At 38.7% G+C, this 21,154-nt stretch overlaps 1 protein-coding gene across 1 annotated transcript in view; it reads left to right on the top strand.

Annotated features, from left to right (window-relative positions):
* The window catches only part of zbtb16a (zinc finger and BTB domain containing 16a), a 101,623-nt gene that overhangs the window by 4,604 nt on the left and 75,865 nt on the right, over positions 1 to 21,154 (top strand). The window lies entirely within an intron of this gene.

Genomic DNA, 21,154 nt, shown 5'->3' with positions numbered 1-21,154 from the left:
TGTTCTTTTATAATTGGAGGGTTAATGATTTGAATAGCAATTGGGCATGATTACATTTGGGTTCTCTGTGCGCATAACATTTTAAATAGAAAAGCTAAAAAAAAAAGGAGGAAAACATAAGGATTTAAGTTGGACTTGTAAAATTTTTAATGTTTTATATTATCTCTTAATATGTTGAAGGTAAAGATAACATTAAATATAAAACAATTTCAGTAAATATTTATTTCATGAATATCATGCAATGCAACAATATTTTTGTCCATACAATTAAAAGTATTGAGTGTTTTTATTTTTGTGTGTGTGTGTGTGTGTGTGTGTGTGTGTGTGTGTGTGTGTGTGTGTGTGTGTGTGTGTGTGTGTATATATTATATAATAAAAATAATATTGTTGTGTGTTATGTGTTTTTAGGCTTCTTGTTTTTAAGTCATTTAGGTTTTAAATTAGAAATTAAATTAGAGGGATTTCTACGGCTGTACATAAAAAAAAAAAAAAAAAAAATTTGCAGACCTCGTAGGCTTTGCTTCACGGACCGGACTTTGTCATCACATGCTTCACAAACAAGATTATCAAAAATACTTCCTGTGCTTCATTTTGGTCCCATTAGCATTGTGTGTGCCGCTTGGGCTTTGGGTGCTGATCATTTCCAGGCATTCCATAGTGGTTGTGAGAGCTCCCGGAGAGGCACTGCTCAGGTCCATTAGCAACACCTGGGGAGAAACCTGGCTAATGGGAAGCAGCCACCAGTCCAGCCTCTGACCCCCACCGTGTGGCCAGTGAGTAGCCTCCCACCACAACCACGGGCTTTATTAGCTTTATGAGAGGGGCAGAGTGTCCAGGACAGGAAATGAGGGCTGTGTGCAGGGGCTTGGGCCAGCCTAAATGCGGTAACCTTTTGGCCACTGGGCTGGCCTCTGCTTTTTGTCAGCATAGCTAGAGGGGGTGCCGCTGTCGAGGTACGGAAATCTCAATGCCGTGGTTTACACCCCATTTATGTTTCATAAGGGTACACAAGCAGAATTACTTTTTATCAACTAGCAGATCACAAATGCGATACAAAAGATAACTTAGAGGTGTTTATCTTTTCCTTTGAGAATTCTTTCACATGGATTCTTCTCATGATTTGCTTACATAAGCACTTGTCTGGCTGCCACTTGCTGACTGAATGGCATATTTTTCAACGCACTTGGTTTCAGTGGTTTTCTTTACTGACTCAGTTGAGATTTTACGTAATCTGCTGGAATGTACGATGGTTAAAGTTCAAGTAACTTCAGTTTCAGACCTCTTCCAAAGTATGCCCAGGAACAGGGAAGTGGATGAGCTGACTTTAAGCAATAAAGCAGTATTTATTAGATAAGGACCAGCTTGAGGTTTTGTCATGCTCTATGACATTTAAACTTGTATTTAGTGGGGGGAGGGAAACAAAACAAAGAAAAAAAACAGTTGACAGGCTTGTGTGATGTAAAAATCGTTAGTGCACGGGTGAATCACGAGGAGCTGACTCATTGAGCTTGAGTGTTTAAGGTGTCATGATGTGTCTTTCAGAAAAATAAAATAAAACTGGTTTGAATTCTTGTAAGCGGTAATGAATTAACCTGTGATGAAATACATGTAATGTGGTGTTTATGGCGCTCAGTAAATACCAGTGTATAAATAGCCCATTTTCATTTAGTCATTTCTCGTGTTAATATTTACTCTGCCGTTATTCATGAAACTCAAATCATTTCCTATAGAAGAGAATTCATTACAGCAGCTGTGGTGCTTAAAAGGCTCCTTTTAATTGCCGTTTCTCTCCTTCCCTTATTGCCGGTAATATCAAGTGAAGGCACGCATCCTAATTCGATTCCATTTTGAATGCAAGTGCTGATTTTGTCGTGTGACAGAGACGGCCGTGTTTGTTTTCTAAGGCTATTTACAGGCTTGTACTCCTGACAGCTTGCGGCACACAGGGAGACGGGTCTTGTGAGTAATTACACATTATTTCCCAGCATCTTGTGCCAGGGACCCTGCCATCACCAGTTCCAAATGTGAAAAATCTTTCTGTTTGAAAGCTCATTTCGCACAAACAGGTCAACATAATTAGCTATAATTGTTTCCAGACATGGCACGGGACCATATACGCATATGTGTGTATAAATAAGTGCTCACTTACTGCATGGATTTAGTGTGGTCCGTTTATTTTGCCATGCCCTGGGTTATGTCATGGCGCTCAGGGCAAAATCGGTGAGATGTGGATCTGGTCCAAGATGAAGAGAGAGCAGAGGAGAAGGCCTGCTGAAATGGACCTTGCAAGTTATGTGATGGAATCAGGGAGAGATATACGACTCTGGATTACCTAAAATGAAAGGGTTTGTTTGTTTTGCAGTCACCCGCGGTTTCCCGCCGGGGCTAAATCGCAGCTCTCTTTCAGCAGTATCGCACATTTGTTTGGTGACACATTTGCCTCTCTGCTCTTGGTTCTTGATTTATTTTGCTAGGTAAAACAGAGATTGTGCTGCCATGACATCACAGAGACGGGATTAGTGAAATATTTCAGTAAACCCTCCTGATAAGGAAATAATCAGCTTGCAGAGAATAGCAATAATTCAGGTTAAAGCTCATGCACCAAAAGTGCTATTCTTGGGATTTTATATGTGGCCTAACCAAGAGGTCATCTTAGGGCAATCCTTGAGTTTAAGATCTTATGTCTGGGTGTAAAGTGTGTCTGAAAACATTATATAGTATTTAACCAGCAAGTGAGTGTGTAAGGGTTTTTTTATTTTATTTTTTTAATTAAATAAAATATATATACTTAAATAAATTCTGTTCCTCCATTCTGCTGCATCGTCTTTGTTTACCTGTCCAGAGCGCGCTAGAGTTTAGCGTGTGGTGCATCAGTAATAATGTTCCTGTTTAGTTAAATGGATTAATTATACAGTATCTCACAAAGGGTTAATACTTTAGAATTGAAACTTTGATATATTTGAGTAGTCAGTGTGCAGCTTGTATAGCAGTACAGATTTACTGTCCTCTAAAGGTAACTCCACATACTGCCGTTATTGCCGAAATAGCTGGCAACAAATGTGAGTACACCCTAATTGATAACAGCTGTATGTCATGTAACCGTGCAAAGCCACATGTACTATTCATCATGTTCATGTTTTTGTCTGCTTGGCAGGGCTATAATAATTTGTGTATCTTATATTAAAGCAGTTACAATTTTAGATTTCAGTGCAATTTTCTCATATAGATTACTGGATGTTTAACATGGCACCTAATGGCAAATAATTCTGACGATGAATTGAGAATTAGAATTGTTACTCTTCACTAAGATGGCCTAGACTGAAAGATCAGTAACGTTTTAAAACTGAGTTCCAGTACAGTGGCCAGGGTCATACAGAGGTTTCCAGGAACGTTTCACTCTAGAAGAGGCCTCAAAAGGGTCGATCAAAGAAGTGCATCAGGTGCAAAAGCTGCCTTTGAAAAACAGATGTATGACGTCCCAGAAGGAAGCCAGTTCTTAAGCTGGCTCAGAAGAAAGCCTGCAAACAGTTTGCTGAAGACCTGTCAAAAGAGCATGGATTACTTCAACCATATCCTGTGGTCTAAAAAGATTAAGGTAAACTTGGCTCAGATTGTGTCAAGCAGGTGTGGTGACACCCTGGTGAGGAGTACCAAGAAAATTTTTCCTACAGTCGAGCATGGTGGTGGTAGCATCATGGTCTCGGGCTGTGGTACTGAGGGGCTGCGGTTCATAGAGGGAAACAGATTCCAACATGTACTGTAACATTCTGAAGCAGAACATGATGCCCTCCCTTCAGGAATAGCTGAATGGCAGTTTTCCAACAAACTTCCAAACACAGTCAAGACGACTACCGCCTTGCTGAGGAAGGTGAAGATGATTGAGTGGCCAAGTATGTCTCCAGAACTGAACCCTATTGAGCACCTGTGAGGCATCCTCAAGTGGAAGGTGAAGAAGCGCCATGTGTAACATCCAGCAGCGCAATGATGTCATTATGGAGGAGTGGAAGAAGATCCCAGCAACTGCCTGTGCAGCTCTGGTGAATTCCATGCCCAGGAGGATTCAGGCAGTGACACTTTGGGCACAGTTCTGGCATGTTCACTTCAGGTGTACTCACTTTTGTTGCCAGCTATTTAGACAATAATGACTTATTTTAGAGGAGACTTTTAAATTATATCCAAGTTTCATTTCTGTAGTATTGTCTATTGAGAACATATAATAAAATGTTTGCTGAAATGTGAGGGGTTTACTTAAATTATTGATAAAGCATATATATATATATATATATATATATATATATATATATATATATATATATATATATATATATATATATATATATATATATATATATATATATAAATAATATATAAAGTTTGTATATTGTATAACATATTACATATAACATGGTTATGGTAGGAAAATATAATAGGTTGGTATTTCAAGTTTAAATGACTGGTGGTTTCACAGTCATTTTATATATATATATATATATATATATATATATATATATATATATATATATATATATATATATATAAATATAAAACGTCCTTCACTGTTACAGTTTGATTCTGCAGATTAAAAAGGGCCGACCCAGGCTTCCTGGATGCTGCTAGCACCTCAGTTAGCCTCAGTGTTTAAACGGGAGCCTGGTCTTATCTTTCAATATCGGAGGCACTGATAATCCTGCACTCTCCTCTCCAGTACACCAAGAGCAGATTGGCCCGATAAGCTTCATGGAGCTTGCGAGGTGAGATAACACCAGCGTCAGGCTGCAACGATGTGAGAGAGGCAATGAGTGCAGCTGAGCTTCACCACAAAACCACCAACGCTCACGCAACAGCCGTAACAACTGTGACTCCGAGCAGCTCTCGAAGCCAGACCATGTGGCTTGTAACGAGCACTCGCTGCTGTCCAACACTTTGGCTGTAAAAGTTATAGTCACCATTGGCACAAAAAGAGATTTAGTGCATTTAGTTCACTGTGTTCTTTCAGATACCACAATACTTTTCATGTCCGGGACATCATGCACCTTCTCTATAAACATGGTCAGCACGTTTTTCTTCCAGTCTCCCACAGGGATATCAGCTTTTACTAGTTGATTTCTATAATCAGTTGGGGAAAACACAGCCAAATGGGTCACCCAGCCAACAACTTAAAGAGCCCTTGAAATTCCCAGTGCCCATAAAGGCGTTCATTAAAACTTTGCCTATTTATCTTAACCATTTTGTGTAAAATTGTAAAAAAAAAAAAAAAAGTGCTTTTCACCAGCTGATTGGCTTCAGTTAAAATGGTCCCCAACTCTAACAATTTACTAATTGAGTATGATAGTAATTACACAGCGTTTCATGTCCGCCAATTAAAATATCTTCCTGCAGACTTTTTTTTCTATTATCAGAAAGGTTGCCTTGGAAAGAAGAAAAGAGGTTATAAAATTAATCTTTTATATACATTTATTAGGTAAGTCATGCTTTCATGATGTTAATTCTAGCTTTTTTTATTACCCGTTAATTGCAGGTAATGTTTCTAATCAGATCTTAATTGCTCATTAAATGAGTTTGTATTGTTTGGATAATAGAACATTTAAGAGCAGCTGTCTGTGTCTTAAGTTAGATGTCTTTCATTTTTCTCAAAATGACTTTCCACAGGAAATTAGATTAGATTTCATATATATAAATTTGTCAATGTATTGTGCACTTGCAGGCACTCGATTTGATAGCTGCAGGTGATTTATTTAATCCCTCACAGAGGATTTGATTCTTTCATTGCACATGATGAAACATTTGACACTTCTTATTGAATAGGAAGATTCTTCTATATTTCAGTACTAACTGGCAAGTGCTAGATATTTTTAAATGTGTAATAAAAATCTAACTGTCTTGCTGTGCTTTTTAGCAGCTATTGTTTGTTTATGCAACCCAAATACAGCATGTGTTGGCAGGCACCCAATTATGGACAGGCTTTAAAAGGCTCTGGTTGAACTGTAAAGATTTACACCGGCACCCCTCTGATCTGAGATCTGGCTTCTGTCTTCCCTGTCGAGAAGTGAGATGTATCGATTAAAGACTTAGCACAGGGTTACATCACATGGATTGGACTGCACGTCTTTACTAAAGCACAGGATGAGGGTTTTGGGGCATTTCTCTGACAATAAGTAGCATGTTGTTTTTTTATTTTTGCACTTTTTGTCACCGATAAATTTATATAAAAGTCCCAAGTTTAATTCACCGTAGGCTTTACAAAATGCGAGGCACTGTTGGTGAGTCCAGCATGAATACCAAGTAAAAGTAAACGCAGATAGGCAGACAAGGCAGCCTCGTCTTATTAAAGCGATAAGCATCGTGTGCCCTAGTGGAGAGACAGGCTGGTTGTGCACAGGGCTTTCTGACCGAGGTGCTTTTCACTAGCAGTCTCCTTATCTGCAGCCTGCAACTGGAGATGAAGGGATTACAGTCAGAGCAGAGTGCTGGAAGCCCAGTACGGTGCCAGGTGGCACACCAAGCCTTCTGTGAACATCTAAAGCCATTCTGCCTCACCACACACACATACTGAAATCAGGTTTAAGCAGTGGTCATAGCGATGGAGATGAAGCGAGCACAGGCTAGCTGAGATAACAGGGCGGTGCAAAAGAACGAAGGAGGCCCTGTCTTTTTTTTTTTTTTTTTTTTTTTTTTTTTTTTTTGGCTCGCTCCAAACCCTCCCTCACCTGGCCAAATGGTGCTGAATAGCCACTGGTTAACGGGCCTCTGACCCTCTACCCATCAGGCAAGCTCGGCTTAAGGAGGCTTTAGTCGCACTCTCTTTTGTCACCATGGGGTTCTTAGATAGGCTACTGTTCTGCTATGCAACTCGTTAAGAAAAGGGAAAGAAAGCAAGAGCAAGTCAAAATCGTTCCTTCTTTCTCAAGCCTACACATACGTTCAATAGACACAAATGTTAGATTAACTGTAGCAGAATCCCTAGCATTTTTGCAGATTTTTATGAAAGATTGCTGCCCTGTTTCAGGGAGTTATACATATAGCTTTATATAAACTTTTAACAAGCTAGAGAACACACACATATATATAAACATAAAAAAAGTTTATTTTGTATGTGTGTGTATATGTGTGTGTGTATATATATATATATATATATATATATATATATATATATATATATATATATATATATATATATATATATATATATATATATATATATATATATATAAAATAAACTTTTTTATGTTTGGCATCTCAAGGAATGAAGCATTGAAAATCTACTAAATTTGATCCTGACATCCTAAATGAGAAAACGACATTTGCAGCCTTTACAAATTAGCAGTAAAAAACCCTAAGACAAATTTGGGAATTTCATGGTTGTGATAATTCGTATAAAAAAAGTTCCAGGTATTATTTAGGCAGTCTAAAAATATACCATGTAGTAATCTAAAATTAGGTAGTGTTTCAGAAAATGTCCTAGATGCGTGCCATTGTAACTGAGCTAATAATAAATGTAATCAGAAATACATGACACGCAATGTCTTGAGTGTATCATGTAAGTGTGGAAAAAAAAAAGCATCCCTGAGTTCTACTTTCTGAGAAGTTTTATGCTTTATAAAAGTGTTTTCATTCAAGTGGTCTTTATAAGCCAGCAGTTTCCTCTTTCTGCAAAGTACAGTGTTTTAATCCCATCAATTTCCCATTAGCATCTGGTTTCTGGCTCTTGCCACATGAAAGAAGACATGTCGGTTCCCCCTCGGTGATTCTAATGCGCTGCTGAGCTCCGTGCACAATGAAGGGCCAAAGCAAAGAGCCAAGCCAAGCGTGCATTGGGGCTGTGTGAATGCACTGCTGGGGCTCCGGAATCCCCTGGAAGTATCAAATCAGAGCCTTCCACGGGCTTCCACCGAGAGGGGCTCTAATTAGCTGCTTTGTTGCCTGTTGAATAGGGTGCCAGACACTGGCAAGGGGCCCCCAATAGAGCGATACAAGTGTGCTAAGAAGGGGGTCATAAAATACTCATCACAATAGATCTGTGTGCAACCGGGACAGGTAGGAGCATTAGAACTCTATGCGTTTGTGTGTCTGTTAAACCTGGCCTAGTGTTTCTTCAGTTGAAAGCATTACTGGTATTGCTTCATATTTGGTATCCCATTGACTGGACATTTTTTTCACGCAAAGAAGCCTCACTAAGTCTCAAGGCATCATCTTGAGCAGGCGGCATTCGAGATATTGAATGGACACAGTAAGGAAACTTAAATCCATGTGGTATGTTTTAAGCCACATTGTAATCCTTGGGGATCAGTTGGATAAAGTGTGGAATGAAGCTTAAAAGCATAATTAATGTATTTGCTGAGTCGAGGCACCCGTTGTGAGAGCCAGTAGGAATAGCTGGATGATAAATGGCATGCCCTTAGGAAACGGAGCACGGGAGAGGGACTGGGTTCGAGATCGAAACAGTTGTTATGGAATTTGTAATGCATCTAATTCGATAGAGGTGGGATGATTTCACCAAGCACACTGGTCTCTTTTATTGCAGAAACAAGCTTTTCTTTCCCTCTCTAGAAACGGTCATTGCGTGGTCAACAATACGACTGTTAAGCCTCGCTTTATCATCCATAAGAGTAACACTATCGTGTAAAATGAAATATTCGAGAAATCTGTAAATCGTGCTGCCGGGGTTTTCTGATACTCCTGAACAGCCATATTGTTTGTGGTCTGCACTTTATCATTCTTATGACCTGTTTAAATCCAAAGTGAGTCTACACGAGTCGAAATGTGTTTTTGTGGATAAATGAATATTGCTTCCCCCCCTCCCCCCATTTATTTTTTTATTTTTTTTATTGCTCGTCCATTTTGACTTGCCACTGAAAATGGGGGTTGGATTTTTATCGACACGTTACAGCGACTTGAGCTCTCGCCTTTCAGTTCAGGCTGAAGTATTTTATGTTCGCTCGCTGTCTGGAGTCCAAAAGCCATTCCGTTTACTGGACTGATCACCAGTGGAGCCCACTGTGACATGTCATGACTCAAATCGCATCATTTCTGCTGTTTGTGTCCATGGCAGGGCGATACAGATGATGCTGTCAGGAGGCGCCGTACACCATTAGGCATAGTGTGATGCAGTCTCCATGTTATCTTCCCTTAGCTAGCCATCCTCTGCAGCCCTGCCCTGCAATTTTCTGTCCCATGTTTCCTGTTTGACCTTCGCCGGCAAAGGAAAGTCACATTGATTCTGGTCCTTTCATGCATTGACTGTATATAGAAGCTGGAGTTCCTAACAGGTGTTTCTGCCTTATCGCAACATCAGGTCTTATCTCTGGGGCTCAGCTTCCTGTACCCTAACACTTGTTTCAAACTGGGGAAGTATTTCACTTAGCCTCTGACTTTTTACACATGGAGAAACACAAGCACACACACAGTTCCTCAGCAAGCTCAGGCTGTGAAAGAGTCTTGCCATCAACAGTTGCATTTGCCGCAGATGGCCTCTGATGCACACATTCACACACTGTTTAGAATTTTGGCCTTCATATTATATATCCTCAAACAGCAGATGTAGAAAAATTAGGATGAAAAGTTTTGTCAAAGAATGAACTTTCAGTTCTTCTCTGAGTTCTTCCCATTTTAGCACTGATTCTATACCTTCTATAGAGCTGGCAATTTAAGCGTAAACTCAGTGTTTGAGTTGGAACTCAGGTGAATTTTAGCTCATTGATTTGAGTTTATAGAAAAGCACAGAAGCTTTGGTGATTATGGTCTGGGTCTGCATAGATTTCAAATCCCACCTCTGCTGATGTAGTGCTGGGAGCCCGGGGGTCTCTGAGCCATGAGAGCCTCCATTGTGAGAGGTCGGCTCTGTTACAGTAGAGTGGATGCAGGGGTCTCATCAGAGACAAAGGTGGGGTCAGACAGGCCCCCATTTATTTACAGTAGTCCCTTTCATTGCCCCTAGTGAAACAGGAGCCTCCAGGGGCCTCATGGGAAGAGCAGTGTTTTTGCTCAGTCAGGCCTTCAGTAAGGTCAAAGAGCAATGTGGGTGGGGGCAGCTGACTTCCAGGGGTTTAATAGTACAGGTTTTTTTTTTTTATTGATCGGAAAAGAATTCTGTCACACGGGCAAAGTTTAGGAACGCAAAGTGGGGGGTGACTTCGAGTGGTCAGGACCAGAGCTGTTCAGATTGTTAGATGGGACAGAACAGGCCACTGTCATTCCTGTCACATGCACAAAGAACTTAGCAGACAATGTAAAAGCTTTCTTTTGTCTGCATTGTTTGGTCAGATTGGATGCAATGCTCTACATAATTTTGTTCTACCGCAAGAAACTTTCTGCCACTTTCTCCATTTTGGTAATAACACTGGCCATGTGGTTCGACGTGTTATTGATTAACACTTAGATGAAAGTCGACACATTTAAGCTCGTCATATGCCTTCTCGTTGGATCCAATCCCCCAAAGCCGCTTGAAAGCAGTAATATTTGTTTTCTTTCATTAAGAAAGGGAAAGCGGTGCAGCCAACTCTTGGCTCTTCTAAGCACGGTGCAAAAGCACCATCTGCCAGCAGAATCCCACGTAATCTTGGCATAATCTTGATTTAAATGTTAGAGAAAGAGCGCGCAGGCAAAGAAAATGAAGCTTACATCTAAGACGCAGAGCCGAACAGTCTGCTGGAACAGATTTTATTATTTTTAGTTACACAATGCAAGCAGGGTCAAAGTTCAGGGGGCAAAGGTCTGTATTCCGAGTGGGGTGGTGGGGTCCAGCATGACCCCAACCTTTAAGCCCTTTGTCCTGCCTCTAACTCAAGCTCAGTTTCGACAGGGGCTTTGAATTTGGTTGCTGAAAATGCAGAACAATCAATAAGAGGAAGTAACATTTTTGTTTATAAGCACCAAATAAAAAAATTAAAAAAATCTAATCAAATAAAAGTGAAATTCATCAGGTCACTATTTGCTTTTCAAAGGTACCAAACTCTGGTACTGTTTTGATATATTTTTTTATTTTTAATAATGAGTTGGGTTACCGCCCAAAAGCAAAATATCTTTCTCTTTAAATTTATCAGCCTTTGTTCATTTTCAACATCCTTCCACTCCTCTGGCTTAAGTTATTTCCATACTATAATTGAAGCCCAGTCGGCATAAGTGCTACATCTCTGTCGGTCTCTCTGGCCTTCCAGGGCCAAATAGAGTTGTGCAAGTCCTGTGTCAGCTTCAGTGGCCTCGACTCCTCTCCCCCTCGCCCCATTGTCTCTGCGTCCACTCTTCCCTGCTATTGTGATGAGGTAATGGCTCCTTCATTCTGGGCCTGTCAGCTGCGCTCTGTTGTCTAATGTGTGGAATGGTTAAAAATAAACCTTTTGTGTACACTAGCTGGAGAAAATATCCGAGTGCGAGAGTGAGGCCTGAAGTATAGTGTGGGAAGGGGAAGTTGTTAGCACCAGAATGCAAGCGATAGGGCAGTGCATATGTTTCCTGCTAAATTAAGGTGGAGAATATTGAGCTATTGATAGATTACATTATTGGTCATGAGGCAAGCCTGGCCAGGAGGTGTTGGATCAGTACGGGCATGATTTAGGTTTCTTTGGCCTGTAATGTGTTCATGGTGTGAAAGGATTAAGGGGTTTTGATGAAATAAAAATAAACTCCCTTTAAATAGAGAAGTCAAATGTGATCATAATGCTTTTTATCTTCTGTGCCATGTAAACACTCGAAGGTCAAATAGCTTACCTGTAACCTACAAACAGGAATATTGCCACAGCCTGACTTCATTTGCTTGGCTTTCAATCCAGAGATTTTTTTTTTTTTATAACCTGCATTAATATTTTGCTCATAATTCTTTAAAATCAATGTTGGATTAGGAAAGCCCAGGAGAAGAGCCAAGAGTTTAAACCAACTTCAAACCAGTAAAAGAAATGAAAAATAAAACGGGAGCAATGATCTCTTAAGCCTTGGATACTACAAAGACTTAGAATTCTTCGAGATTATGATGTGGCATCTAGTGTTTTTCTCTACATTTTTTCTAGCAAAAATCTTTCGAAATGCACCCTGGCAGCCAATTCCTGTAAAACCAAAAAAAAAATAATAATATTAAAAGGCTTTTCTCTTTACTACAAAAAGATTGAGGTGATTTTTAACAAGATTTTCATTTAGGATTGATTTTTTTTCTACTAATCACTTTGGTTGTGATGGTTCTTTAAATGTGCATTGTAAGAGCAATCTTTCTCTTTCTACAGCTCAATTAGTTTGTTCCCCATTGAGGAGCTTTACTGTAGCCATGAGCTTGTGTGCTGCTTCTTCAGCTAATTTTCTTATTAAATGTTTTCACTGGGGTTTGGGAAACACAACTGCGGAAAACCATATGTATATAATAACATTTACTCGAATGAACACAGAATTTAGTTGTTTGATATATTGGTTAATATGCATACTAAGGACAATATGTTTTAGACTGTGTCACAGCCTGCAGAGATTAGGTTTTATTGCTTTGTCATTGGAATTAACAAAATCCCAAGAATGAAAGCCCTAACCCTGTCTGTGCTCTGTATGTTTTCAATTGAATTGTCCTGAGCTGTTGATGTCCTTCACTATTGTTTTACATTTTGGTATGAAAGGGAAAACATTAAAATATTAGTTGAACCACTTTTTTGAGCGCTAGATTTTAAATCTATTGCGTTGCAGAGCTCCTGCCTTGCATTGTTGTTCATTCTCTTCTATCTCCTTGACACAGCCTGGCAAAGGTGAGTGCTTGAAATACAAATGGTCAGAATTGGTTCTCTCAATTCTATTGTATTGTCTGGTTGGGTGGGTGACATCATCTTGCTTATGATGTGTAATAAACCCTAAAAGAGGCCTGAATCCAAGGCTGAAGGCCACAAGCTTCAGCACTGCAGCCATAGTGCGAGATGCTCCGGCTTTTGATTGGCCTCAAGGTCTTGACCCGCGCCTTTGTTCCATGAGTCCGATTTTCTTCAGCAAGAAGTGGGCTCTTACAGCGCCCTCGACCCCCGCTGAGTCTTCTACTTCAGCACCTTAATAGTGGCACTGGAACTAATTTTCAAACCTCACAAGCCTTGAGACCCTGTATTGTCCTCCCAATTCAAAGAATCTGATATTGTTTGCATTGTGAGCAATTTGCCCTTTTTAGGCCGTTTATTCATATTTTGTTTCGTGAGGAAACATAGGGGTTTTTTTTGTTTACAAATTTAGCACACTTTTCCCCACTGTAGGTATGTATTTTGCAAGAAATTGGAATGCTGCTTTGTCTGTTTCACTTACAGTTGTGTCTTCAGTTATGCCCGGCTTATATTAACCTTGACTTTTATTAGCCTACACACACATGCACACACATTATACAAAGGAAACGTACAGGACTAGACAATTGTTGATCTCTTGTCTTTTCTCAGCCCTTTGATTTCCTCTTTGGCTCCATTCAGGGTGACTGAAAAAGCACTTTTATTATTTTATTGGAGCAATGCGAATTCTTCAAAGGTGCTGGATCTCGTCTCCCAGTCCTACTTTCTCACACCTGGTATGAGACTTTCACTAGGTGTGGGTGGGTGTGGGTGTCTGTCTACCTTTGTGTCAGTGTGTGTTCTGATGACGAACAAAATGCTTTCATCAATATGTTTTTGGATCAGCAAAATAATTTTTTGGTTTCTCTTCAAGAGAAGTATTAGAAATTACACAGTGAGTTGCATGTATAATCGCCAACTCTTCAATTGAAATGTTGAATTGTTTGTCAGACTTGACGTGTGATTTGTGTGTGTGTATGTGAAAGTGAAGTTCACATAGCTGAAAACATTGAAAACAAATCTCGTTGTGTTGCTTCTTACCAATACCGAACTCGATCAAAGCCAAACTTTAATGAACATTGATGATTAAGGCCTGCAGTTTGCACAGTTTTCGTGGTTGCGTTTAAAATAAAGTGGAAAACTGACCAAACTGTTTCTCATAAACCTTGAATTTACACATGCATATTATTTTCATGTATAATAATTCTTTAAGGCCTTGTCTAAATGTGCACCTGTGATAGCACTGTCACATCGTCAGCAATGAGAAACCTGATGTAAAGACACCGGTCTTTGTTCCACATGCCCACAGGGCCAAATTATAAAATGTGCAGCATTGTAGACAGTGCAGAGGCAGGGTAGAGGTCAATGATAGATTTAGCACTTCTTGAAACATTTGTAGAAACTAACCAGAGGGATCTCTCGTCTCGGGATGCACTAAAAATATACGGCTCATGTGGAGCACCCGCTGTCCCTGAAGATCCACTGGGAACTGTGTGTGCCTGTCTGTGGCACTCAGCAGTGCACACGATAAAGCAAAGTGAGCGAGAGGGAAGCTAGTGAAGCTGGAGACGGCTGGGGGTATTAGACATCGTCGAGACAGCCTTTCTGGTATGTCTCACTTAAGGGCGCGTGTGCGTGTGTGTGCGTGCATATGCGATATATTATATGAATGACTGTCTATACGTATGTGTATATACACGTACCACGATAAAACTGCTCATTACATTCCAAAACAATCTGCAATAAGCGAAAAACTGCAATAAACAGAGGCCACCCAAAAATGGTTTTATTTATTTATATATATATATATATATATATATATATATATATATATATATATATATATATATATATATATATATATATATATACAGTACTGTACTGTTAACATTTTATGTAATTTTATAATAAATTTTTATTAATAAATCTAAAAACATAAATCTCTTGTTTTTTTTATATATATATATATATATATATATATATATATATATATATATATATATATATATATATATATATATATATATATATAAAAATATTTGATATAGAATTAGTCTCCATTAGTAGTCATATATTATTGCCATACAATATGCATTTGTACCCTGATTGATCAGAGAATACTTTTCTCATACCAATATCTGCAAAACAGGTTTACATTAATGAACTTGTTTTAATAGGTTATTGTTTCTATAGTAACAGGGGGCTTTTTAGTGAACACTTTACATAATCTTGCTCTAATAATGGATAGGTTTTAAAAATGTGCTATTATTTAAACAAATGGAACTTGAAATAATAATTAAAATGAAGAGATGATGATTTCAGATTTATGGAAGGAGTTTTCGTATTTTTGCCACAAAAAATTCAGAAATTGATAAGTATGTTCGTAATGTAACATTATTTATATTTGAGCTTTGCAGGGGGGAATTGAAGCTGGTAACTGTTTTGACTGTTATAATGTAAGTGCCAAAAAAAAAAACTATTTATAAATATTAATGTTGCGATCAATGTTCGCAAATACATATGGTATAAAAGGAATAATTCACTTTGGGATGTGTTCTTATGGGTAAATTATCAACAGGATGTCATCACAATGTTCTTTTGATTATTTTCCTAGAAGACCGTATTCTGTTTTGTTTTATTCCTAATATAGTGTTGTAACAGTGACGTTCTGCTGTATATAAACAAAAAACGGGCAAAACACAATTATTTTCTTTCTTCGGCTCTTTAGAAGGAAATGTGTTTTGTTATTACTTTGCATATTACAGGTGATGTCAGTATTGTAAAATCTAATACTGCAATAAGGAATAACAAAAAACATGTTGTTCAGTCCATATCACATCAGTTTAAACATGAGTCATACCCTCTAGAAGAGCATGTGTATATTTTTCTATAATTGGCCATACAGTTGTATAGCTGCAGCCTGGTTGTAACTGTGCTCTGTATGCTATCCTATTATTTGTAAATGATTGATTGAATTCAAATGACACGGGTGCAAATTTCCTGTAGCAGCCAGGGATACATACCAGAGCGATTATATCAGTCGCATTTATGATGTTTTGGTGGTTCGAGTGATCCGGTGCAAGCAGCAGTACTTGAAATATACACCCATCCTTCATTAAGCTAAATAACAGCGATGGAAAGGCCAATAAGATTTTTTATGACATTTGTTATCCAAAAATACTTATTTAACAGGCTTGTAATTAATTCTGAAGGCTATTTACAATTCCAATTAGGCACGCAGGGAAAAACAGCCATTTACTTTCTCCAATGATGGATTTCAGGCTGTGCGAGTGGGTTTTGTGCGGTTTAGATGCGGCAGTATTGTGTTTAGTATAACCGTATGGTTCCTGTGGATTGAGTCTGTGCCAGTTTGGATCTGGCACACGCTGGAGGAAATTGATAGCACCTGGGCATGAATGCCACGTTTCTTTCCAGATGAGAGAGGCTGCGCTTTTCTAGGTCAGTCTCTCCGTGCCCAGAGAATAGGCTGTGTTTTACACATTACTTCAATATGATCACTAATATTTTTACTCACTGCCCAGCCCTGGGGCAATGGTGGGCCCAGGATAGCGAGAGAAACTAGATCAGTCACATACGCCGTCGTACTGGGAACATTTTATCTTTTTTTTTTTTCTTTTTTCTTTTTATTCCTCCATCAGGCATGCTACCAGCACTTTAGTCATAAGTTAATCTGACAAATGATGAAATCAGGATAAACTATTGCCTTCCACTCTTGCTTAGTTTAAACCGTAATAAGGTATGACTTAAGTAGAAGCCGTCGGTCAGGTGTGACTTATTTCTACACTGTTGAACATGTGTAAAGTCTACAAATGGCATCTTGCTGGATCAAGATCAGTTGCCTGCAATTTTTTTCCTTAAATGGCTTTCATATGTAAATCTGCGTACAATTTATTCCATCACCTTTTCACACAGACTAGAGATAAGTCAGAATCCATTCTTATTTTAGCATGTAGATGAGGTTATAAGGCATCTGTTGTAAATATTTTTTTTTAAAGCAAATAATCATTTTTGTGGGGTACAATACCTTAAACCCCTAACCCTCCAGAATACTAGAGGATCGGGAATGTGTTTATTATTTTATAATAAATATGCAACTGATGGCTATCTGGCTAATATTAGCTAACCTGACAGAATCCTTAATGGATTTTCGTTGTGTCTTTGCATGTTTAAATTTCCACTTTAAATGCTATCAAACTGGTTAAAATTAAACCTAACAGTCGAACTAACCTGACAGAATTTCTGAGAGGATTTTTGTTATATGTGTTATAGTTGACTTTGATCCAGGCACACTGTTATTCTAGCTAGCTGGCTAACATTCATAACCTGACAGGATTTCTGAAAGATTCTAAGCCACATTTCTATATGTTTATAAACTTCCCTGTTGATAGAATTTCTAAGCTGACAGGATTTCTGGAAAACTGTTAATTCTTGTTAAACTGTTAATTCTTTTCAAATCTACCTTGGCATGATTTTTTAAATAAAATCCTACCTTCTGTTCTTAAAACTGATTAAGCTCGTCTTTCAGTTCTTACATGGACTTTATATGCGCCTTTATAATAAAAAAAACGAAAAAATAAAATAAAATGAAAAAATCCATCTAAAATCAAGCTCAAAATGCTACATAAGAAATGTCTACTAACCTATGGCCCTCTGTTAGGATGATGTATGAATATTTGTTGCTTTATAGGGTTTGTGTTAACATGACAGTAAGGTTGTGCATGTGTGTACGCTAAGGTAAACCCCCTACCATGTACTGCTGTGTTTCTCTGATTCCTGCACACGTTCTCACTGAGCACGGGCGCATTTTAATTAAGGTGACATTTTGCTCGGCTGCGGGGATCAATGCAGGCAGATCGCTTCTAATGAGCGACGACCCTGCCTTTCATTCCCTGCTAATAGTGCCGCTGCCTTGCAAAGAAATATTATGGCTTTGCTTGATGTCTGTAGACAAAGTCAAAAATAACTTGTATGTAGGCGCCACTGATGTGTCTAGGAAAATGTTATTTCATCAATTAGTACGTGCGTGTGGTCTTTTTTGTAGTCCTGGAAACGACTCCATTGCCAAACAGCACTGAGCTTTCTTTTCGGAATGAGGCTAATTAAATTTGGCCATTGTTTCAATGCTAAAGCACCAGCTACAATTTTGCCCGTGGATGCTTTTGTTTGGTGTCTGACCCCGTTGCCATCCGGAGCCACGCCAACAGCCATGAAAGAATCCTAATTTCATATACATGTCTGTATAGTTGTGCTCATTTCGTTTATGAAGCAAAGCCTAACTTATGCAACCCAGAATGTTCCTGTCCCTTTTTTTTCTTTTCTCATTTCAAAAGTGAAGTTCATGAATGGCAAATGCAGCATTTTAAATTGCTGTATGGTCATTCTGGGCAAAAGCATTGATATTAACAGCTGTTTTATTGCTTACATCGGTTTTTGTGGTGAAATGTTTCGTAAGAACGCTTGGACAATAAGAACTGACTTGTGTGCATGTGTTCATCATGTGCATACATTTCTGGAAAGACCAGCCATTTCCTCTGGCAATGTGGCAGGACGATGACTGCTGACAAGCTTGTGACACCACACAAAGGAGGAAAGGATACTTGAAAGAAAGGAAGACCTCTGACAACTTTGATTGTTTTAGTTTTAGTGCTTCCTCAAAAATAGCACTTACTTGAGAAGATGGCATGACAAACGTGTCTATTCTTACCCCCTTGAGATCCATTGCATCCTTTTTTTTTTTTAAAAGGGTACCTTCCATCTTGTAGTAAATGTTGGTATATTCCCCAGGATTCCATTAAAGCAGTTGCTTGATTTTCCAGTCAGGTTTCCCACTCTGTCTCATACTACTGCGTCTGATCCTGGTCTAGATAAAGGCAACACAGTCTTTCCTTAGAATACAAATGTCCTCTATTTGCTTGACGTAATTCTTCAGTAAGACCTGCAATACCTAATAGAATAAAGATTATTTTAATATGAAGCGCCAAAGAGGACATACCGACCACGTTAAAAAGCACAGACGAGGATAAGCAGTCGCAGAGACATTAATGCACGAGTATTCACCTTTAGACGCCTTGTCAAGAGTGCTGAGTGGCAAGATGACCCCCACTGACCCCCGAGATCCAATTGACATTTCTGGAATTGATGTTTGTTACATTGTTCAGGTGCTGTTTCACGGCAAAGGTCATTTATACTGACGGAAGAAAAGCTTTCCTACATGAAGGCTGATGAATGAGCACTCACTGTCTAAGCAATGACCCTTGGAGTCCAACTCGACTTGTGCACTGTTTAAATTGTTGCGCTTTAAAGTGCCGGATTCCAGTTGGTCAAGCTTTACTGTATCTGTTTGGCCAGAGGCTGGTATCAGCCACACACAGGATGCTTTCAGGCCTTATCTGGGCTTTTAGGCTGACTGTTGAGTGCTAGGGTTGACCTTTAACCTCCCCCACCCCAAACCAGACCTTTCTTCCCCTCTGTAAATTCCTTCTCCTTAACTCAAGGACTGGAAACTTTTTTTTTGGCGAGTTGGGTGAAAAGGTGATGCTTATTTATTTTTGAACAATAGGTTTTGTATGTACGCTCTGCTCATTAGAAAGCAGGTAATCATTCTCAAGGCTTTCCTGATCTTTGCTTGTATGGTACAGAGAAATGTCAACGTGTTATTTCTCTAAGGATGTTCTTCACTGAGTATGTAGAAATGTCTGTTCCATTCTGTGTATAAATTTGAACGCTAGGTACTATGTAAAGAATATTACACTGTGCTATTAAAGGTAAAATCATCAATAATTAAGTGGAGTGATGTGGCCCAAGTGTTCTACATTTACTGTTACTTGCTGAAAGTAGTTTTTTTTTTATTTTTCTCTATACCAACACAATCTTTTGCATTTATTGTATTCGTCTTATACTAGATACGTTTCTGGCTATTAAAGAGCAGCAACTCAAACTAAGATATCAGTGACATGATCACTTTGATTAGAGAAGCTATGGTCAGTCATTTAACCAACCCGCATAACCCACCCGCTTACTAGTAATTCTATTGTAGAAATCAAGCATATAATTCAGTTAACCACTTAGAATTATTTAGTACTGTACAGTGAAAATAATTGGTTAAGCAAATCATAATTAGATTGAGGAATGTACGTCTGGGAGTATAAAGTGGTTTAATAATACACTAGTACTACATTTCCAAGTGTAAAAGGTCCGTCGTAATCGCCCGGCTTCCGCTAAAAGCAACTAGGACACAATGAAAGTGTTTTACATGTGAATGTTTTTTAACAGATGATTGTACACTCATAAAATTCACTATAGTTTTAAGTTTTTGACAGGGGTTTTAGAGTAAAGATAGACATCGGACTATAAATCTTTCAATTTTGATTTGTTGTGATGTCACAGTACCTATAAATACATAAATAAATATATGATATGGGGAAAAAAAAAACCAATCATGACCTTTTCGGATTTTATTGTAAATGTCAGTTGCTTATATTTCATTTTGGAACTACTTTGTCTGCTTTATGCGTGTGGTTTTATTTATAATTATATATATAAATTATATATATAATTTATTTATAGTTTGTTTCCTTAAGAATACATTAACATAATTATACAACCCTTTATTTATTCCTTTGCTTAAATGCATATGATCCAGTTTATACTCTAGCAGCTCTGAATAGGGTGGATTTATGAATATCTGAAGCTTTACAAGTTGATGTCTGTTTTTGTTTAGCTCCCTCTGTAGGTGAGCCTAGAGCATCTCTCTCTCTTCCTCTTGCTTCCTTTCTACCTATCCTGCTTTCTCTTAAACTGCTTGGCTTCCTGTGGGACTAAGAACAGCTTTGCTTTAGCCTAGAGAGCACCGCCTTCTTCAGCACGTCCTCCAACTTTAGCTCCCAAAATCCCTTTTTCCGTTTGTTTGGTTGCTGGACGTTTCCTACATTTCTGAAAAGGCCAAGATGGCAGAAATAGGTAATGCAATGCAGCGTCACTCCTGAAAGCCTGAATACCACTATACCTTTTTTAGTAACTCAAGCCCAGCATGTGAGAATCATCACTGAATGAATAGAGTGTCTCGTTTAGATTAGATAGTCTATTCTTCACAATCCACTGTTGCGTTAAAAGTGCCTGAGGCACCGTCTCTTCTGTTTGGATTATTTGCATTCTCCCACATCTTTCAGCAAGAAAAAAAAAAAAGCTTCTCTGGTTTTTCTCACTCTAATAACTTGATTGCAGATAATGTACTTTGGACGACGAGCCAGTGCAGTTGCTCAAAGCCCTTAACGTCAGCAAGTATTTTGGACCTGGGCAGCTTTACAGTCTTTCGTATTCACATGCAAGCGACAGAGCTGAAGCTTTTAATACCCCACTCACACCAA

This window comes from Silurus meridionalis, chromosome 15 (genome assembly GCF_014805685.1).
Source record: "Silurus meridionalis isolate SWU-2019-XX chromosome 15, ASM1480568v1, whole genome shotgun sequence".
Lineage (NCBI taxonomy): Eukaryota > Metazoa > Chordata > Actinopteri > Siluriformes > Siluridae > Silurus > Silurus meridionalis.
Note: the sequence above shows the minus strand (reverse complement) of the source record. Positions and strands in the feature narration are given on the sequence as shown.